Genomic DNA, 17,906 nt, shown 5'->3' with positions numbered 1-17,906 from the left:
TGGATTACAGATGTACACTATCATGCCTAGTTTGCCTCAGATCAGCTTTTGACAATACCGAGGTTTGAACTCAGGGCCTTGCACATGTTGGGCAAGTATTCTACCACTGAGCTACATCCCAAAACTGTTCTAGTTCCTTATGGTGGTCTCGCTGCATGGCCAGGCCCTCTTGCTGTCTTCCCTGTCAGCCTCCCCACTGCTGGGATTACAAACTCACACCTGCACTACACCTGCACACCTGCACACCGTACATCTGCACACCTGAATACTTGTACACCTGCACACTTGCACACCTGAATATCTGTACACCTGCACACTGGCACACCTGTACACCTGCACACCTGCTGCAGGTGCTGTCTGTTAGTCCCTGCTGCCATCTCCATTGCTGTCATCTCTGAGAAAGAGCCAGAGAGCTCAAGAAGCTTCTTGGCTCAGCAGAGTTCCACACTGCCTAGGAAAGAAGTGAATGAGTAGAAAAATTGTCAGTCTGCCCGTCTCACCTACTACTAGCCTTTTACCTCCTGGCTGTCAGGGACAGAGGCGAGACCCCAACAGTTCATCACAGATAACCCTTTCTCCCCACATCAGTCCATACAGAAGCTACAATAGCACAACAGTCACAGGGATCCAGGTTCAAGTCTAAGCCCAGCCACCTGTCGGCTGTGTATCTCTAGACAAATTAGTCTCTCTGGTTATCAATTTTCTTAATATAAATCAGAGTGTTGTGAGATCAGCTCCTCAGGTTGTTCTAATGTCATGCTACGAAGCACGCAAAAGGCCCTTCCTTCCTTGTGCCTGGCACCTTGTACTCATTTGAAGTATCTTGCCACATTTATTCCCCCTTGCCCTAATTCCTGAACTTTGGAAGTTCACATAAGAAATAGATCTCCCAGATGTCGAAGCTGACCTGGGAGGTTGCCTGGTCAGCTTCCTGGCCACCAGGGTCTTGGGATGGATGAGTCAGAGCCCCTTTAGTGGAGGTCATTGGAGCTAACTCATCACTCTGGGCAACAAAGCTCCAGATGGCTGCTGAGAACCCCAAAATTAATGGCTAAGGCAGAAACTGAGACATCCAGCAGCAGAAAGACATCATCTGGGATGAAGCTAGGGATGGTCAAAGCCATCCTTCCGCCTAGAGCCAAAGTCAGCCAAAAATCAACTCCAGATCTACAGTCGTGATTCCCAGTGCCTGGGACAGGGGCAGATAAAGAATGGCTGGGTTCTAGGGCATGGAGAACACTGAAGAGGGTTGGCAGAGCTGTGCGCTGCTCCCCATTTTGCCACTAACCATCTGGACACTTTTCAGCTGGTCCCTTAACCTCTTAAGCCTCCTTGACTTGCTCAGTCCACTACCCAGCTGGGAAATGATACCCCTCCCTGCCTCCATGCCTCCTCCCTTCTCTGTCACCCTCCTCCATACAGCTTCCCTTCCTCCTCCAGCTTCCCGAGGCACTGTAGCAGGAACGGAGAGACTTCAGAATCCTCTTCTCGGAAACACTCTTGGCTCCCCCGCCCCCAACACACCTTGATAGGGAAAGGCTTGCACGCAGGAGCCTCACACATGAGGTGTGGGGCAAGCTGTCTGCCAGCTGGAGGAGTCTCCCTTCCTTCTCCCACGGGTTGTCATCAGCCTCCGTCAAAGATTCAGGGGCTCTGCCTTGAGCCCAGCATGGCGCTGGCCACTGCAGAGACAGGGCAGAGTCTATTTCTTGATACTTGCCAGTCCTCTGGGCTCCTTCTAGAACACAGCCTCTGTCTCCCTGCCTAGCCAGTTCCCCTCTGCATGGGGCTGCTGCCCTGCCCACTCATGCACTTCCACCTGGATTCAGGCAGCGTCTTCTTCGCCCTGCATGCAGCCACAAAGGTCTTGTCAAGCTATCACCTCATTCCCCAGCTCCCTCCAGTGAGAGTGCACCCCACTTGTGAAAAGCTAGACTTGTTCCCTGATGCTTCCAGTTCTGACACTTCTCAGAGTCTCATGTGAACCCGCTGATAGGGAGAGAGCTTGGAGGCTGTCCGCAAGACCCGCGTTTGAACCTTGCTATTTCCTGCTTGGACACGTTCCGTTGTTTCTCCGAGCCTCTGTTTTTCTCCTCTGTAAATAATGGGTGTATGGATGCTAGACAGTCACACAACAGTCACAAAGGTCAAATAGGATGCTACCCAAAGGTCCCCAAAGACTCTGCCCATACGTGGTATCACTGTCTCACAGGAGAGCATGCTGTGCTGGAGATGCAGCCAGAAGCCTGGGAGCGGCATAAGGTGATAGTTTAGTAGGAGTCACTGAGTCTTAGGCCAGTGAAATACCTCAGTGGATAAAGGTACCTAAAGCCAAGCACTGTGGCCTGAGTCTAATACCTGGGTCCCACGAGGTGAGGGCAGGACCAACTCCCTTGAGTTGCCATCTGACTACCACAATCGTGCCTTGAAATAGACAGCAACACACACACACACACACACACCCACACACACACACACACGTAAATATGTTTTAAAATTTTAGTCACTGTGTCACCTCCCAAGCTTGAGAGGTAGCTTAGACTTACATGACTTACATGTAGTAGGCAGCCATCAAGTGGGTTTTGTGGGTACACCCCTCTTGTGGAGCAGACGGATTGAAGCTGGGAGGTCACCGAGGTAAACTGACCAGAGTCGAAGCCAGAATGGTGGTCTGTTGTGAGACCACCACACTTGTCTACTGAGACAAGTAGGTGTTGGATGTCCAAGAAGGGCGTTTTCCAAAGCCTGAAGGAGGCCCCCTGATTGATTGGCTGGATGTGAAGTGTGGAAGTTGGGAGACAGGCACAGAAGTAAGAGGCTAGGAGGAATCTTGCAGTGGCTCAGTCCAGGAAGCCCACAGAAGAACCATTTCCCAAGGCTGAGTAGCCTATGGGGAGAGGAGAGCTTAGGTTCTCTATGTATCTGATTGAAGATCTCTCCTCTCCTGGGACTGAGCTAGCCATGGCCTGGGGATAGAGATGTGGAAGCCAGGAAGGAAGGAAGGAGATGGATGGATGGATGGATGGATGGATGGATGGATGGATGGATGGATGGTTGGTTGGATGGATGGATGGTTGGATGATTGGATGGATGGATGGATGGATGGATGGATGGATGGATGGATGGATGATTGGATGGATGGATGGTTGGATGGATGGATGGATGGATGGATGGTTGGATGATTGGATGGATGGTTGGATGGATGGATGGATGGATGGATGGATGGATGGATGGTTGGATGATTGGATGGATGGTTGGATGGATGGATGGATGGATGGTTGGATGATTGGATGGATGGATGGTTGGATGGATGGATGGGGATGGATGGATGGATGGATGGATGGATGGTTGGATGGATGGATGGATGATTGGATGGATGGATGGGTGGATGGTTGGATGGATGGATGGATGGATGGATGGTTGGATGATTGGATGGATGGTTGGATGGATGGATGGATGGATGGATGGATGGTTGGATGATTGGATGGATGGATGGGTGGATGGTTGGATGGATGGATGGGGATGCATGGATGGATGGATGGCTGTGTGTGGATGGATGGGTGAGTGGGTAATTGGATGGATGGATGGATGGATGATTGGATGGGTGGGTGGGTGTGGATGGGTGGGTGGATAGGTAGATGTATGGATGATTGGATATATGGATGGATAGAAGGAAGGAAGGAAGGAAGGAAGGAAGGAAGGAAGGAAGGAAAGAAACAGTTCCCCCTGGTGATGTGAACTAACCCTGTGCTTTTGGCTTAAGGTAGCAATCAAACTTCTAAACTAAAACTCTAGCTGAGAGACTCAGGGACAGATTTTTGTTGTGAGTATTAAGTTGCAATACAGAGGATGTCACGAGGATCCTGGAAGGTTGGCCTTCCTAGTTTGGGCAAGAAAGGGAGAGACATCTAGGAAATTTGAACTCAAGATGACTAGGAAAAACCCATACTCCAGGATCTGGGAACATAACTCATTTGGTACACTACATAAAACCCTAGGCTTGATTCCTAGCAGCCCATAAACAAGGTATAGGGGAGCACATCTGTAAGTCCAGCACTTAGGAGAGGCAGGGATCAGGATCAGGTCAGGGTCATCCTCAGCTACATAGAGAGTTCAAGGGCTGCCTGGACGACAAAAGACAGAGCAAGGTGGAGGCTGGAGACCTCCCCCATTTTCTCATGGTGGGCAGGGTCTTCGGGAAGTGTACACACACACACACACACACACACACACACACACACACCATTGTGTGAAGGCCCAAAGGTTGATTTGGGGACCCATTCTCAGTCAGTTCCACCTTATTCACTGAGGGAGGCAAGGTCTCTGCCCTAATTGGAGCCCTCGTCATATGGCTAATCCTGTTAGCCAGCTTGCTCTGTGGATCCTTGTCCCCTGCCTTTCAAGGCTGGAATTACAACCATGCCCAGCCAACCTGAGGAGATGGGATGTGGAGATCCAAACTCGGTCTTGATGGTTTCATGGCAAGCACTCCTGAGCCATCTCTCCAGCTCCTTAAACGTTTCTGAACGAGAGGACCCTGCAAATGCCATCAGTGACCCTGAGCGACCTGTTCTTCTCCAAGAAGACTTTGGGGTACAGAAAAGCTGGTGCTAGAGGGAAGAGGGTCTCAGAGATGGCAGCACGGTAAAGACATCTGGGAACGGAAGCTAAAACTCAATGCTTTCCCATTTCCCGAGAGATGCCACCAGGATCACCCCCTATCTAGATCAGACTCTGTCTCGAAGGACAAAGGCTGGGTTACTGTAGCATCACCACCTCGAGGCATTTGCAGGGCCCTCGTGAATACCTAGCTTTGAGCTAGGCGCAGTGGACCTAAAAAGTGCAAATCCTTCCCCTCTGGTTCTAGAGAGACACCTACAACAAGGAGAGGCATTTCACAAGATGGGGTGTGGGGAGAGCCTGTCATAAAGCAGGCCTGAACTAAACAGTATTCTTGGAATTGCATTGCAGAGAGTAGGCAGGGGAGTGAGACAGAGCCAGACTTGAGTGAGTCAGGATTGGAGTCCAGACTGCCTCCTCCTTCAGGAACCCTAAGACAGTCAGTCCACCTTCTCTGAGACTCAGTCGCTTTGATTGTAAAATGGGTTGGTGGCAGTCTCAGCAGAAGCGAAGAAGAGATAGGCACCTGCTTGGCTTGGGGCTGGAACTGTAGCCCTGTACCATCAGCATCTTATTTGATGTCATAAAGACCGCCCAGCACCTGGAGATGGCATAACAGAGCCAGGATGAGCATGGGATTAGTGTTTAATCCAGGGCCTGTGCACACCTCCCTCCTAATCCATACCCCAAAGCATGGGCAAGGAAAAGCACTGGGGGGGATGCCCCCTACCACCAAGACTCTCTCAGGACATCTCAGGACACTCAGGCTCCCATCCAGGGGCTGCACAGCCAAGCCAAGGCCATGCCACCAACTCCTCATTAAGATGCTGTGGGTGTGGGGTGAGGCTACCCAGCACTGCTTCCGGGCCTCGCTCTGAAAAGCTCCGATAACAAGTGCACATTGACAGCAAGGGTTCCCCAGGCGAGCACGCCGTCCCCGGCTCGCATCTGAGCCCTCGCCTGAGACATTTTCTCGCTTCAGCAATTTGGCTTGTCATACAAAAGGGGCTCTGATTCCTCCTGATGGCTGACTCCTCTTGCATGAAAAATGGCTTTTGTTGTCTTTGAGTCTAAGGAGCTCAAGGATTCCAGACCGTGAGTCCAGGCCAGATGCCTGGTGGCTGAGAGGTCCCACTGGCTTACCCATTCAGAAGGGCTCTCCTCTCCCACTCCGGTGATCACTTATAACCTGTAGCCTGAGGCCCTGAGGCTGCTGCCCTCTGGCCTCTTCCTTGGAGTGACTATTTTTGATATGTCCTAACCATTCTTTTTTGGGTGGCCACCATGCTCAGCATAGCTATACTATCCCCACCATTCACATACCTGGCCACCACTGGGGTCCTCCTTTCTGTGTGTGTGTGTGTGTGTGTGTGTGTGTGTGTGTGTGTGTGTGTGTGTGTGTGTGTGTGTGTGTTCCCCTTTGTCTCTGTCACCACTCCCATGTGTATGCGTGTGTGCGTGTGTGCGTGGATTTGTAGAGAAAGACGGGTTCACTGTTAGGTGTCTCTCTTGGTCTCGCTCCACCTTGCTTTTGAGTCAAGAGTCTCTCACTGAACCTAAAGCTTACCAGCTCAGCAAGGCCAGAGAACCCCAGGCAACTGCCTGTCTCTTACCACCTCTCCTGGCCTTTGTGTGGGCGCTGCGGCTCAGGCTCAGGTCCTGGCGCTTGCGTGGGAAGTAACTTCACCCACTGAGCCATCTCCACAACACAGACCCTGCTTTCACAAACGCCAGCTTCTCCCCCTCTCTTCCTGTCTATCTCCCCTCTTTCTTTTCCATTTTTCATTCTAATAATTTCTCCTCTTCCCTTTCTGGCCGGCCACATTTAAATCATGCAAGCTTCCAGTGGGAGACCAGCTTTTTTAAAGTTCTTGAAGCGTTTCCTAGATTTAGAAAAAAAGAAAAGTATTATTTTAACTCTGCCATGATTAGGAGGGTTCTTAAACACAGAGAGAATTCTATTAAATACAAATCGAGTGAGTGAAAAACCCACAGTTGTGGGACCTTTTATCATCTGGTGCAGAGTAGATGTGACTGTGGTGATGGCTGTTTTATTAGGCCGGGGAAAATATTGGAAGGAAATTCACCAAACTGTTAATGCAGTAGTCATGGTAAGCAGGAGTGATTTATCTTATCTCCTATGGTTTCCAAATTTTCTATTATATTGAAGGTGGTGGTATAAACCTCATGCTTATGAAATCAAAGGAAACCACCGGGCTCGTCTCCAGACAGATGAATGGATACTTGCACTCGTTCCCCACTGATGGTGTTTCGACTCTTTTTTTTTTTTTAATTTATTTATTTAATGTATGTGAGTACACTGTCGCTGTCTTCTGACACACCAGAGCAGGGCATCGGATCTCATTACAGATGGTTGTGAGCCATCATGTGGTTGCTGGGATTTGAACTCCGGACCTCTGGAAGGGCAGTCAGTGCTCTTAACCACTGAGCCACCTCTCCAGTCCCGTGTTTCAACTCTTTATTCTTAAATGTATCTGGGCACCACGCCCATGGCTTCTGGCCAGGGTTTAAGGACTGGCCACCCCTGACTTGTAACCAAATTGATTCCTGGATCAAAGCTTTCAAGAGCTGCCTGTAGCTGGATCTTTTGTTTCCCATACGTTGCAGTTTACGGACTGGGTTTTCATCCTAGAGAGCTATCTCCTCCAGTAAAAAGTGCCACAAAGTAATTGAGGGGGAAACGGAATGTGGGTGTGGGCTCTTAGGAACTTCTATCACGTAGGTAAAGCTGAGTACCCCAGAGAGGGCCCTGGGATCCTGAGAGACTCCCAAGAGGGCAGCCAGGCTGACCACGTTTCATAAAAACGGAAATCTAGTGCCAGTTAGACAGAAGCAGCTTTGGTCTGTTGCGTGCCCCTAGCCCCTGGCATTCTTCCCCTGTGACAAGTTTAAACTGCTTCATTGTTCCACAGATCTTCAAACTCGTTTAGACAAAGGGTACTCTCTCCAAAAATAATTTCCCAGCACTAATTCCATTTGTGTAAAGTTTGGGAAAATCTGCATAGCGGGTGCCTGGCAGGAAAGGCAGCTTCCCAGGTGTCCTGTCATGCTGGTGACAACATGACCTCTTTCTCTTCGAGTCACAGTCACTTGACCCTTTAAATGCCACTTACTGCAGATGTCTAAGCTCCTTGCCCATCCTGATGGCCGGGCCACCACGCTGCTTCCCGTTCGCAGGGGTCTCCATTAGGACAAAGGTGAACACAGCAGCAGGTGCAGTGCTGTGAGAGCCCAGCGCTCCCCAGCTCTCGTTCGAGCTCTTGACCCGGAAAAGTTATTCTCGAGTCGGATCAGAATGGCCAGCCCTCCAGCAGTGACGTCACTTCTTTTTTTCTTCTTCGATGTTTCCTGGAACCTGAAAACAAAACCCTCATCTGTGACCCTTCAAGGCCCTTCAGATTCTTGGAAGTGCTTACTTCTCCTGAGTCTGCCCACCCCTAGAGGAACGGAAAGGAGGTTTACCTGGAGTTTTGGTTTTGCATTATATATATATATATATTATATGTGGCTGCATTATAGATTATAGATGCTTGCATATATATTTCATATATGGTTGTATATTTCATATACATATACACACATGTATATGTTGCTTGCCCATATCTGGCTTAAAATCAACACGTTATAAAATATTAGTTGGTTCCAGGCACTGACAAGATGGGTCCAGACCTTCAGGAGACCTTCTTCCCTTTTAGAAGTGGAGCAAGCAGGGAGAAGCCCAGGCTAGCCCCATCCAGTCCCCACGGTGTGTGCTTTCTCCTCCAACACGGGCAGCTCATCTGCCCCGCCCCCTGCTGATCACCTTTCTCTTTATCATAATTACAACGGCTCTCAAGTGCTCTCTGCGGACCAAGCACAGTATCTATTATCTCCTGCTCCGTGTGCTTCCCTTTCGTTATCCCGTCCCTCCTCTTAACAGCCAGGATTTAACGGTGTTTAATTAATTATTGAATTAACTACCAGGTAATCAGGTGGATTGTGGACAGAAGGAGAGCTAGTAGTTGCAATGGTCCTTCCTGTGCGCCAGCAGCTGCCTTGAGTGGTTTATACACATTAATAGACATTAGCCTGCTTAATCCTCAGCCTCCCTCCGAGGCAGCAACAATTGCTACTTCCCATAGATGGAGAAACCGAGGGAACGGGAAGTCCAGACACTTGCTTAAGGCTGCAAAGGCAGCAGCCTAGTGAATTTGGGGCTCTAATAACAATCAGTTGCCTCAGGGTTTCCTCCTTTACCCCAGCTACCATTCAGTTACAGTACTGGCTATGGCCTACTGCTACTAACACACAGGCATTCCACAGTGGCATGCCCTATGACTGCCCAAGACACAGTGGGTTCTGACAGCCAGGTCTCTGACTCCGAAGCCTGGTCTGAATTCTTTCTCAGCCCCATGCTAAAAGCTACCATGCAATGCTACACAGTAATAAAGAGAGGGGGATCAAATTGTCTCTGCGCCCTGTGAATATCCCAGAGAACCTACAGTGACACCCCCCCAGGAGGTGGGGGCGGGTCACCATGCAAGCAATTAATGCTACAGGGAGAGGCTGGGTGTGGTGTGCAAGCAGGGCCCACCCAGCAGGGGCATCCCAGGGGTTGTTACACACTGGCTGTGGGCCAGGTGAGCATGGAAGGCTTCATGGAGGAGGAGGAAGAGGAGGAGGAAGAGGGAGACGGGGAGGAGGGTAGAGCTCTGTGACCAACGATGCTGGGTTCAGATGTGACTCAGAGGATGGAGGCTACTGTAAGACAGGGCAGCTCTGAGGATGATGTGCTTTCAGTGAGACAGGGGGCAGTCTGCTAAGACAGCTCTCTGAGAAGACACTCCCCACACACATCAAACCTCCAGGGAAGGTCTCACAGGGGATGCCACCCCAAGTCCACACCCAGATCCCAACGACGGCACTCACCTACTGACTCCTGGCTAGCTAGCACACAACAGGTGGGAAAACTGTGATCATCCTGCAGGCTTCCGCTCAGATCATGTTGAACAGCGGCAAGACTGTCTAGGCAAAATGGCTAGCAAAATGGCTTCTCTGGGGGCACTGATGGACGGGAGACAAAGGGAGCCTGCCAGGCAGGGGACATGTTCCGTCATCACCTGCGTGGTTGTTACAAGGGTGAGGAAGCTTGCCCATCTAACTCCTCTCTCAGGAGTGTGCTCTGTGTGTTAGCTTCAAGAAAAGTTACCCACAAGGAAAATAGAATGTGGAGTTAACAAAGGCGCCCCAGGTGGCCTGCTCCAACCCTCAGATGCCCCCCAACAATTCCTAACTTAGGGCTTCTGATTGTTGTTGTTTGAATCTGATATACTCAGCTCGTTGGAGACGCAGGTACCTAGCCCTTGCTAAGTTCTGGGGACTCACGGATTTGTGCGTTCATTCATTCACTCATTCATTCATTCATTCATTCATTCACTCATTCACTCATTCAGTAGTTGTTTCACAAGTGCCTTTTGGGGATGCTGGAAGAAAAGGGACTTTGTCAGCAAATTCTGTGGTGTAGAGCTGTCTAGAATGACATGGCCCTCCCCAGGTTCAGGCCTTGGAACCTGTTGCTCTCACGTTATCCTCATAAACTCCATGAGGTCCTGTCAGCCTCACAAGGTAACACGGCAGGAGGAGAATTGGACTTGGATTAACCCAGGCATGCCTTAACCTGAGTTCCAACAGGACCCTTCCAGCCACTCTAGCAGGCTTAGCATGAAGCCTGCCCTTGAGGGGCTCCTAAGTGAAGGAGGATATGCTGGAACCCTCGGTCAGGAGAAATGCCTTATGTCTCAAGTCTGGAATGACTTAGTCTCTGTCTGCCTGGGGAGAAATCAGGAAGGGCTTCTCGGAGGAAGTGGTCCTGCCTCTGTCCCTTTACAGAATGGGCAGGATTCCCTCAGGCGGGAGAAAGGGCCACACAGAGATAGCCCGTCTTCATTCATTCACACAGTGCGCACTCCTTGTTCATCTGCTGACTCTTAATGGAGTTCTCTGTGACTCCTAAAATGCTGGCCTGTTCCTCAAAGAGTCTGAGCATCCAGTGTGGAGAGAGAGAGACAGACAGACAGGCAGCCATCACGGTTTTACACACAGCCGTTTTATACACAAACATGCGGCCCTGTGCACACAGGAGCTTCAGCGAGAGGGGAGGCCTCTGAGGAATTGTGGACACCTGTGTGAGCTAGGCTGGGGAGTTAACCATGAGTTTGTCGGGTGGTGAGGGAGGACAGGAAAAAGAGGGCTCAGGACAGAAGGTGGGTGCGGAGGCACGGAGGGAGGACGCTCTAGGCATCGCAGCCAACTTCAACCCTGGGCATTGAGGAGTCTCTGGGTAGGTGTGAAGAGGAGCCATGGATTGCCTTAGAAATGAGCAGACAGCAGGCTGGGTGCAGGAGCACTGGAGGAGGCAGAGGACGAAGCTAACGACCCTGTCCTCGCCTGTGAGGAGCCTATGCCTGCCCTCCCAGCTGAAAGGTGCTGGGTGAAACATCGTGAGGCTGAGTGCTCACAGCCTCCGGGCAATGAGGAATGGGAGGAACAAGGCACAAGGGCAGGACATTGTTAGGAACACGTGAGAAGAATTCAGAGTAGGCACAATGGGATCCGAGGAGGGTGAGGGAGGAAGCATGCATTCGGTCTGTTTTTCATCTTGGAAATAGACTAGATGCGGGAATTTAGGGGAACACACTGTGGGCGACAGAGTGGACGGTGTGTCATAGTGAGGCCATGTGCAGGGGCAAGCAGGCTCGACCGCCCCACTCTAGTTGGACTGGACTGTACAAGGCTCCCATGCCTTAACTAATTTCTTAAAACTTTGTCTTCATTTCATAGACAGGGCTAAGGTCGGGATTTGAACCTAAGGAGTCCGGTTCCAGAGTTGTCTCTCTAGCCACAGTCCAGGAAGGTTGTTGCCCTCTAGATCCAGGATGAGAGTGATGGATGACTCTGGGTCAGTGACAGAAGGACATGAGGTAGTAGCTCCCTGCAGGAGCCCACAGCTGAAACATGGGAAGGTCTGGCGCTTCTCAGAAGCCTTGCCTACTCCACTTCCAGGAGGAACTGGTGCTCCTCCCTACCCTGCTCACGCCTCCTCCCCACAGTGCTGCTTGAAGCAGCATGGTCTCTACTGACTGGAGACCTCTGTCTGTCAGCACCCTGGTTCTGGTCCCTGGAGAAGCCAAAGCACAATAATGACCCAGGCTACTCTATAGGTAACTTCAAAACCGTGATGCCAGGCAGGGAGGTCGGAGTAGAGCCTCCTGCACCCTGCAGCCAGTGTTGCTATAACTAAGGACCGATGGCTGGCTCCTGTTATAAACACCAGATAGAGCTTCCCTTTGGCCAAGCCTGCTGAGGAACCAGAGGCAAGGGAAGCTGGGAAGTATGGTTCCTTGGAGTGCAAGGAATCTCTGTAGACAGGTGATGGGTGAGCAGTGTTTCCTGTTGGTCTTGGTGCCAGTTCATGTGTGGTGGCATGACTCAGATCACACAAGGTCCCGGTGTGTGCGGACCACCTAGGTCCTCCCAGGGCGGAAAGCGATTGCAGTATGCACACACGCGCAGACATCTCACACCTGCACATCCTTTTTGTAACACATGACACTGCATATCCTGACAGTCCCCAACCTGGCTAGATGACTCCCTGTTTGTGCTCACCGGGGAGCACAGGAGACCCTCAATTGGTACCTGAAGCTCTTGTTTGCCTGGATCCTGTTACCCACACTCAGGTCGGGTAACGGAACACCCCAGGCTGGGGCGTGGGTGTCGAGACTCTGCTTCGTCCTCTCAGGTTACCCCGTGGTGACCTGGCCATTCTGGTTGTGTGAGGCACCCTGCAGAAGAATCTTCCTCCTCCACACCAGACGCTCACGAGAGAGAAGCCAGAGGAGGTGGGGAAGAGGAGGGGTCCCTGCTTATCTACAGTGCCAGTGTTTTCTTTGAACCTATAAGACAGCTTTCTTTATTTTGCTTAGAAATCTAACCTGGGCACCAACGGTGTTACCTGCCGTAGCTGTCACCCTGTCTCCCCACACACTCACACCTCTGCCCCACCTCACCTGCTCCATTTCCCTTGATCATTCGTTTTCCCTGTGTCTCCTGGTATCCATTGTGCTCCAGAAGCCAGTGAGGAATATGAGACATCAGGGGCCAGAAAGTTCCAGAAAATATTGGCAGAGGTATCTAAAATAATATCGTCTGAAAGGGGCAGGAGGGGTAGGTGGGAAGAGGGCGTTCCCAATGCCTTTTAGTCACATCATATGTAGATTTGGGGGGTGGGTTGTAGACTGTATTGTCCCCCGTAATGATAGAGAACCAGAGAAGGTCTTTAGAACCAAATGTTACCAAGTTAAGGTCGTGCTCTGCTAAGGTGGCCAGAATCCAATATCCTGGGTGCCTATGAGAACAGGGGAGAGAGGAAGAGGAGAGGGCATAGGCCAGGCTCTCTCTTGGAACCAGAGAGCATGGCCCAGTCCATACCTGAAGGTTCCCAGGTACAAGAGAGAGTAAAGCCAGCTGTTTGAAGCCACCCTCCCAGGGTGTGGGACTTCATGCTAGCAGCCCCCAGGAAGTGAACTCAAGATGAATTCAGCTTCACATTCGACTGCCAGAACCAGCAGACTCCTGAACACCGCTGTGTATTGCTCTCTAAGAGAATACAGCATGCACAGTCTGGTTTACCACTGAGCCTTGGTAATTCACTGTGGAAGGCCTAGGGGGATAGCCCAGAAAATACTTGTCTTGAATGCACAAGGACCTGAGTTCAATCCCCAGAACCCATCTTTTTGAAATAAATAAATAAAAAAGAAGCAAAACTAACAGCCAGGCATAGTGACTCGTGCTTATAACCCCAGGGTGAGGAGTGAAGGCAGGTGGATCCTGGGGTTAGTCTACTTGGGGGGTTCTAAGCTAGTAAGAGACCCTGTCTCCAAAATGAAGTAAGTGGACAGCAATTGAACAACGCCCAGCATTGCTCCTGGGCCTGTATATATGAGGGTGCTCGTACACACATGGACATGGACGCGCGCACACACACACACACACACACACACACACACACACACACACGCACACGCATGCACACACACAGTTCACTGTGGAGTCTAAGAATGCACATTACTATGATCCATCCATTGCTCCCCACAGCCAACCCTGTGATATAAATCTTAACCAGGGGCCCATTTCAGTTGTCACTTAGCCTCAACTTAGTCTTAGAGGAAACAGTTTCCCAAAGGTGACATGACCTTCTCCCTGGGACTACAGCTCCTTTCAAGGCTGCTTTGAGCTCCCAAAGGCAAGATGAACTCTTTCTGTGAGGCATATATTCAGTTTTTTTTTTAAAAAAAATACTTCTACAACTCATCACGAAAATCTCAGTGGCTTCAAAGAGCTCAGACATGGACTCCCTGTTACCTTGGCTTGGGAATGGGGACATGTTCTGTAGGCCCTCTGCTCAAGTGTCCCGAGCATACAGATGAGGTGTGGGATGGGATACATTCTGTCCTCTGGTTGCTGACAGAAAAGAGTCAGTTGTGGTTGTCTGTTGGAGGCCTGCCAACCCACTCTCCATTAGCCAGGAGCCTTGAAGCTGCCCATGGTGGCTTGCCCTGTGACCCCACTGACAGTTCACAAAAGCAGAGCCCTTTCCTTGCTTCCAGGCTGGGAGCTGAGGGGACATATATCCATGGCTGCTGCTTCTCCAGCCTGCACAGGCAGTCTCTATCAGATGATCCCATCAGCACATTCCCAGACTCCACCTACCCTCCCAGAGATATCTCGGGGCCTCCTTAGGATTTGCCTGCCACAGACGGAGGGGTTTTATTACAAAGGATGACTTCCAGTCAGGTGCACTTGACTTTGACTTTTGCCTTTGTTCCTGATTAGGAGCATGATCTTGGGGAATTTGCCTCAGCACTCCTTAAATCTGAGTATCCGGCTTTATAAAGGGAAGGTGATAACACTGACTTAAAGGGCTATTGTGAGGATTAGATCAGCTCAACCACAAACCCAGGCAGTTGCTAGGTGCTCAGTGATGATGGCTTCCCCTCTCCCCTGTGCAAACAGATCTTACCAAACATCGGCTCGACCCAAAAGACACCAGGTCCCGGGACCTGAAAGCCTGTGAGATTTCAGTCTGGTTTTGGGTGGGATTCACCTAAAAAAAAAATCATATAATTTTCAACATCCCTCTGCTTCTCCCAATGTTGGGAACCACGGTAGCTTTGCTTGGAGAAAGAGAAGATGAGTTGAGATTCCCAGTCTAGAAGCACTTGTTCCCATGTGATGGAATGGCATTCCTCTTCTCAGAATCCAGAGCCCAGAGGAGGTGACCCTCTCTCCTGGCCGCTTCCTGGTGCTGAATCCAGGGGCGTAGGATACCAGCTTTGCTTCTGTGTGACTCTGTGTTTGTCTATTATATTGGTTCAGACCCTCAGGAGAAGCTGCTGTTGGACTCTCAGTGTCCCCTGATCACATGGGTAAGGATCCCAGCCTGGAGAGGCTTCCCCTTCCTGGTGAAAACCCATCCAGAGAAGAAATAATTCCCCCCCACTCATTCCCCAACAATGAGCCCAGGATACAAACTGTCAACTGCCAATTATACACCTAGTGTTCTTGCTAGTAATCAACTAAGTCAACTCTAGCTGATGGCAAGAGACCGTGTTCGTCTCAGGGCACTATGTCCAAGGTCTCTAGCAGATGATGGCCAGAGGCTATGTAAATCTCCCGGCATGATATCCAAGTACGCAGGACATGGAAGCAAAAGATCTAAAGGAAGTAACAGGCCCAAAGGCTGAGCTTGCTTTCCCATTTCAAAGTAGAATTGTGGTTTGAAATCCTTGTCTACTTTTCAGCCATACTGCCATCTTGCCTGCTGGAATGAACTCTTTCAGGGGAGCAATTGCCCACCCATTCCAAGCATGCATCAGAATGTAACTTACAGGTGACCTCCATCCCTAGCTATGGTGACACTTCTTCTCTCTGCTCTCCGAGTTCCGAGTCAGAGCCTAGACTTGGGTACCGTGCCATATCACCGGATTTCTGCTTATGGTTCCTAGAGGTCAGGGACAGCGGCCTCCACTCACGATTCCAGAGCATCCAAGTCCGTGGCCTAAGCGAATGTCTGCTGGGTGGATGAATGCACCAGATGGATCTGGAAAGGAAATAGGCCAGGGAGTCTTGTGGTCATCATTCTCCATTATTCTGTAGACCCTTGTTACCCATAAGGGTTGTTCCAGACCCCTCCAGACACCTGAGAATACTCAGACCCTTTGTATAAAGTGGCGATGTTTGCGTATAACCTTCACACATTCTCCTGAGTACTTCCAGTCATCTTTGGAGGACTGACAATACGTAATACATGCCATATAAATCACTGTTCTGCTGTAGTGTTTAGGGAGTAATAAAACCATCTATACACATATTCTACATATAATGTAATTAATGTATTTTCCAGTTGTTTTTTTTTTCTTTTTCTTTTTTTTTTTTTTTTTTTTTTTTGGAGCTGGGGACAGAACCCAGGGCCTTGTGCTTGCTAGGCAAGCGCTCTACCACTGAGCTAAATCCCCAACCCCTATTTTCCAGTTGTTAATCCTCAGCTACAAAGGGCTATCTGTAGTAATCTCCTGGAACCCCGCATTTGGTCCATCAAAGAGTTCCCATGTGAAGCAGTAAAGTGTAAGACAAGCAGAGTCTATGGCTGACAATCTCTCATCTACCACCCATCCATCCGTCTGTCATTTACTCAGTCTAACCCTGGGCATTCCCAGGTACCCAGCATGTAGCAATAAAAAAACTTTCAGAGGGCTGAAGAGATGGCTCAGGGCTTAAGACGCACGAACTGCTCTGCTCTTACAGAGACCTGGAGTTCAATTCCCAACACCCTTATTAGGTGGTTCACGACTGCCTATAACTGCAGCTCCAGAGGAATCCAATGCTTCAGACCTCCAAGGGTGCCAGTATTCACATTCTCTCTCTTTCTCTCTCTCTCTCTCTCTCTCTCTCTCTCTCTCTCTCTCCCTCCCTCCCTCCCTCTCTCTCTCTCTCTCTCTCTCACACACACACACACACACACTTACTTCAAATTAAAAATGAATCTTTTAAAAACTCCTTTTCCCAGTAGCATTCAAAGTACCCCCCACTCTGCCCACATTTCTCAGACAGAGAAAGCTGTGTTTACATAGCTGGAGGGGTCCTGCCTGGGTTGGATTAGGTGGTAGTGGCAGGGAGGTGGGCGTGGGAAGGGGATATAGGGAGTGTCAGGCAGGAACCTGTAAGTCTTAAAAGTTCCCCAGACCCTGATTCAGAGCCCTCCCACCAGGTGAGGGGCTTCCTGAGCAGGGAGGGAGGGCTGCTGTGTTCCTGCTGCTGCTTCTGCATACAGCATCGGTCCTGTGGCCCGAGGCCCACCCAGTGGTAACCTCAACGGCTGCAGAGGCAGCCCCAGCTCCACCAAGGCCTAGTGTAGTTCAGCGTTTATTGGGTGCCTTTGTTTTGCTTTCTTATAAAAGGACCTGTCCAGTTACACGAACTTAAGGGCCCAGTAAAATCTTGTTCTGCCCTTGGCTAGACTGTAAATGAACACATCACCCAAGAAGGGCTTCCCATGAGAGTAGGGATGTTCTGTGGGGCACATTAGGAAAGGAGATATGGAGGCTCATTGTGGAAATGCTCAACTCTGGGTGTGGCTGCTTTCTCCCTCTTAGGATGGGGACAGTAGGCTTCTAGGGCTTAAGCAAATTGGGTTTCCAGAAGTGAGGTTGGGGACCAGATGGAGCTGGCTTTAATGCCAAAGGCCAAGCCTGCTCCTGCAATAAGGGCCATCAGCGTTTGCTTCCTTGCCTTCCTCTGGTCTCCACCTCCCCAGACTATCAGAAAACATGTTCCTCTGGCTGCCCTTTCCAACGCCAGCTGTCATACGCCCTGTCAGCAAGGAGAAACCGCCAAAGCTTGCTGTTCTGAGGTCCCAGAGGGAAGCCCCGAGTGGACCCATCCCCATCTCCACAAACAGCAGAATGTCAGCAGTCAGCCCTGCTCACTTGTCCAGGGTGACACTGGCTGTAGTGGACCTCAGAGTTGAAACAGGGCAGGGTACTCACCAGTCCGGGAGTGCCGCTTGGGGACTCAGTCTGCTCAGTGCTCAGGTCCCCAGCAGGGGCCTTGGGGCCTGATGCATGGCTCGGCATTTGCTGAGAGCTTTTTCATCATTTATGAATGAGTGCTGGCAGCAGCCTTGCGAATTAGGGCCCAGCTGGAGGCCTGGCCTCTAAGAGGCTGGGCAG

General features: G+C 50.5%; 1 protein-coding gene and 1 long non-coding RNA gene across 2 annotated transcripts in view; one reads left to right on the top strand and one right to left on the bottom strand.

The window, feature by feature from the left end:
• Cacng4 (calcium voltage-gated channel auxiliary subunit gamma 4) overlaps nucleotides 1-17,906 on the top strand; it is a 62,053-nt gene that overhangs the window by 8,870 nt on the left and 35,277 nt on the right. The window lies entirely within an intron of this gene.
• LOC108352150 (uncharacterized) lies at nucleotides 6,652-17,885 on the bottom strand. Its single transcript, XR_015632198.1, has 3 exons — nucleotides 17,724-17,885; nucleotides 15,567-15,778; nucleotides 6,652-7,996 (listed from the first exon to the last, which is right to left on the bottom strand). It is a non-coding gene; the product is annotated as an uncharacterized LOC108352150 (long non-coding RNA).

Source organism: Rattus norvegicus, chromosome 10 (genome assembly GCF_021556685.1).
Source record: "Rattus norvegicus strain SHRSP/BbbUtx chromosome 10, alternate assembly SHRSP_T2T, whole genome shotgun sequence".
Lineage (NCBI taxonomy): Eukaryota > Metazoa > Chordata > Mammalia > Rodentia > Muridae > Rattus > Rattus norvegicus.
The sequence above is the reverse complement of the archived record's forward strand: the minus strand, read 5'-3'. Positions and strand labels throughout refer to the sequence as shown.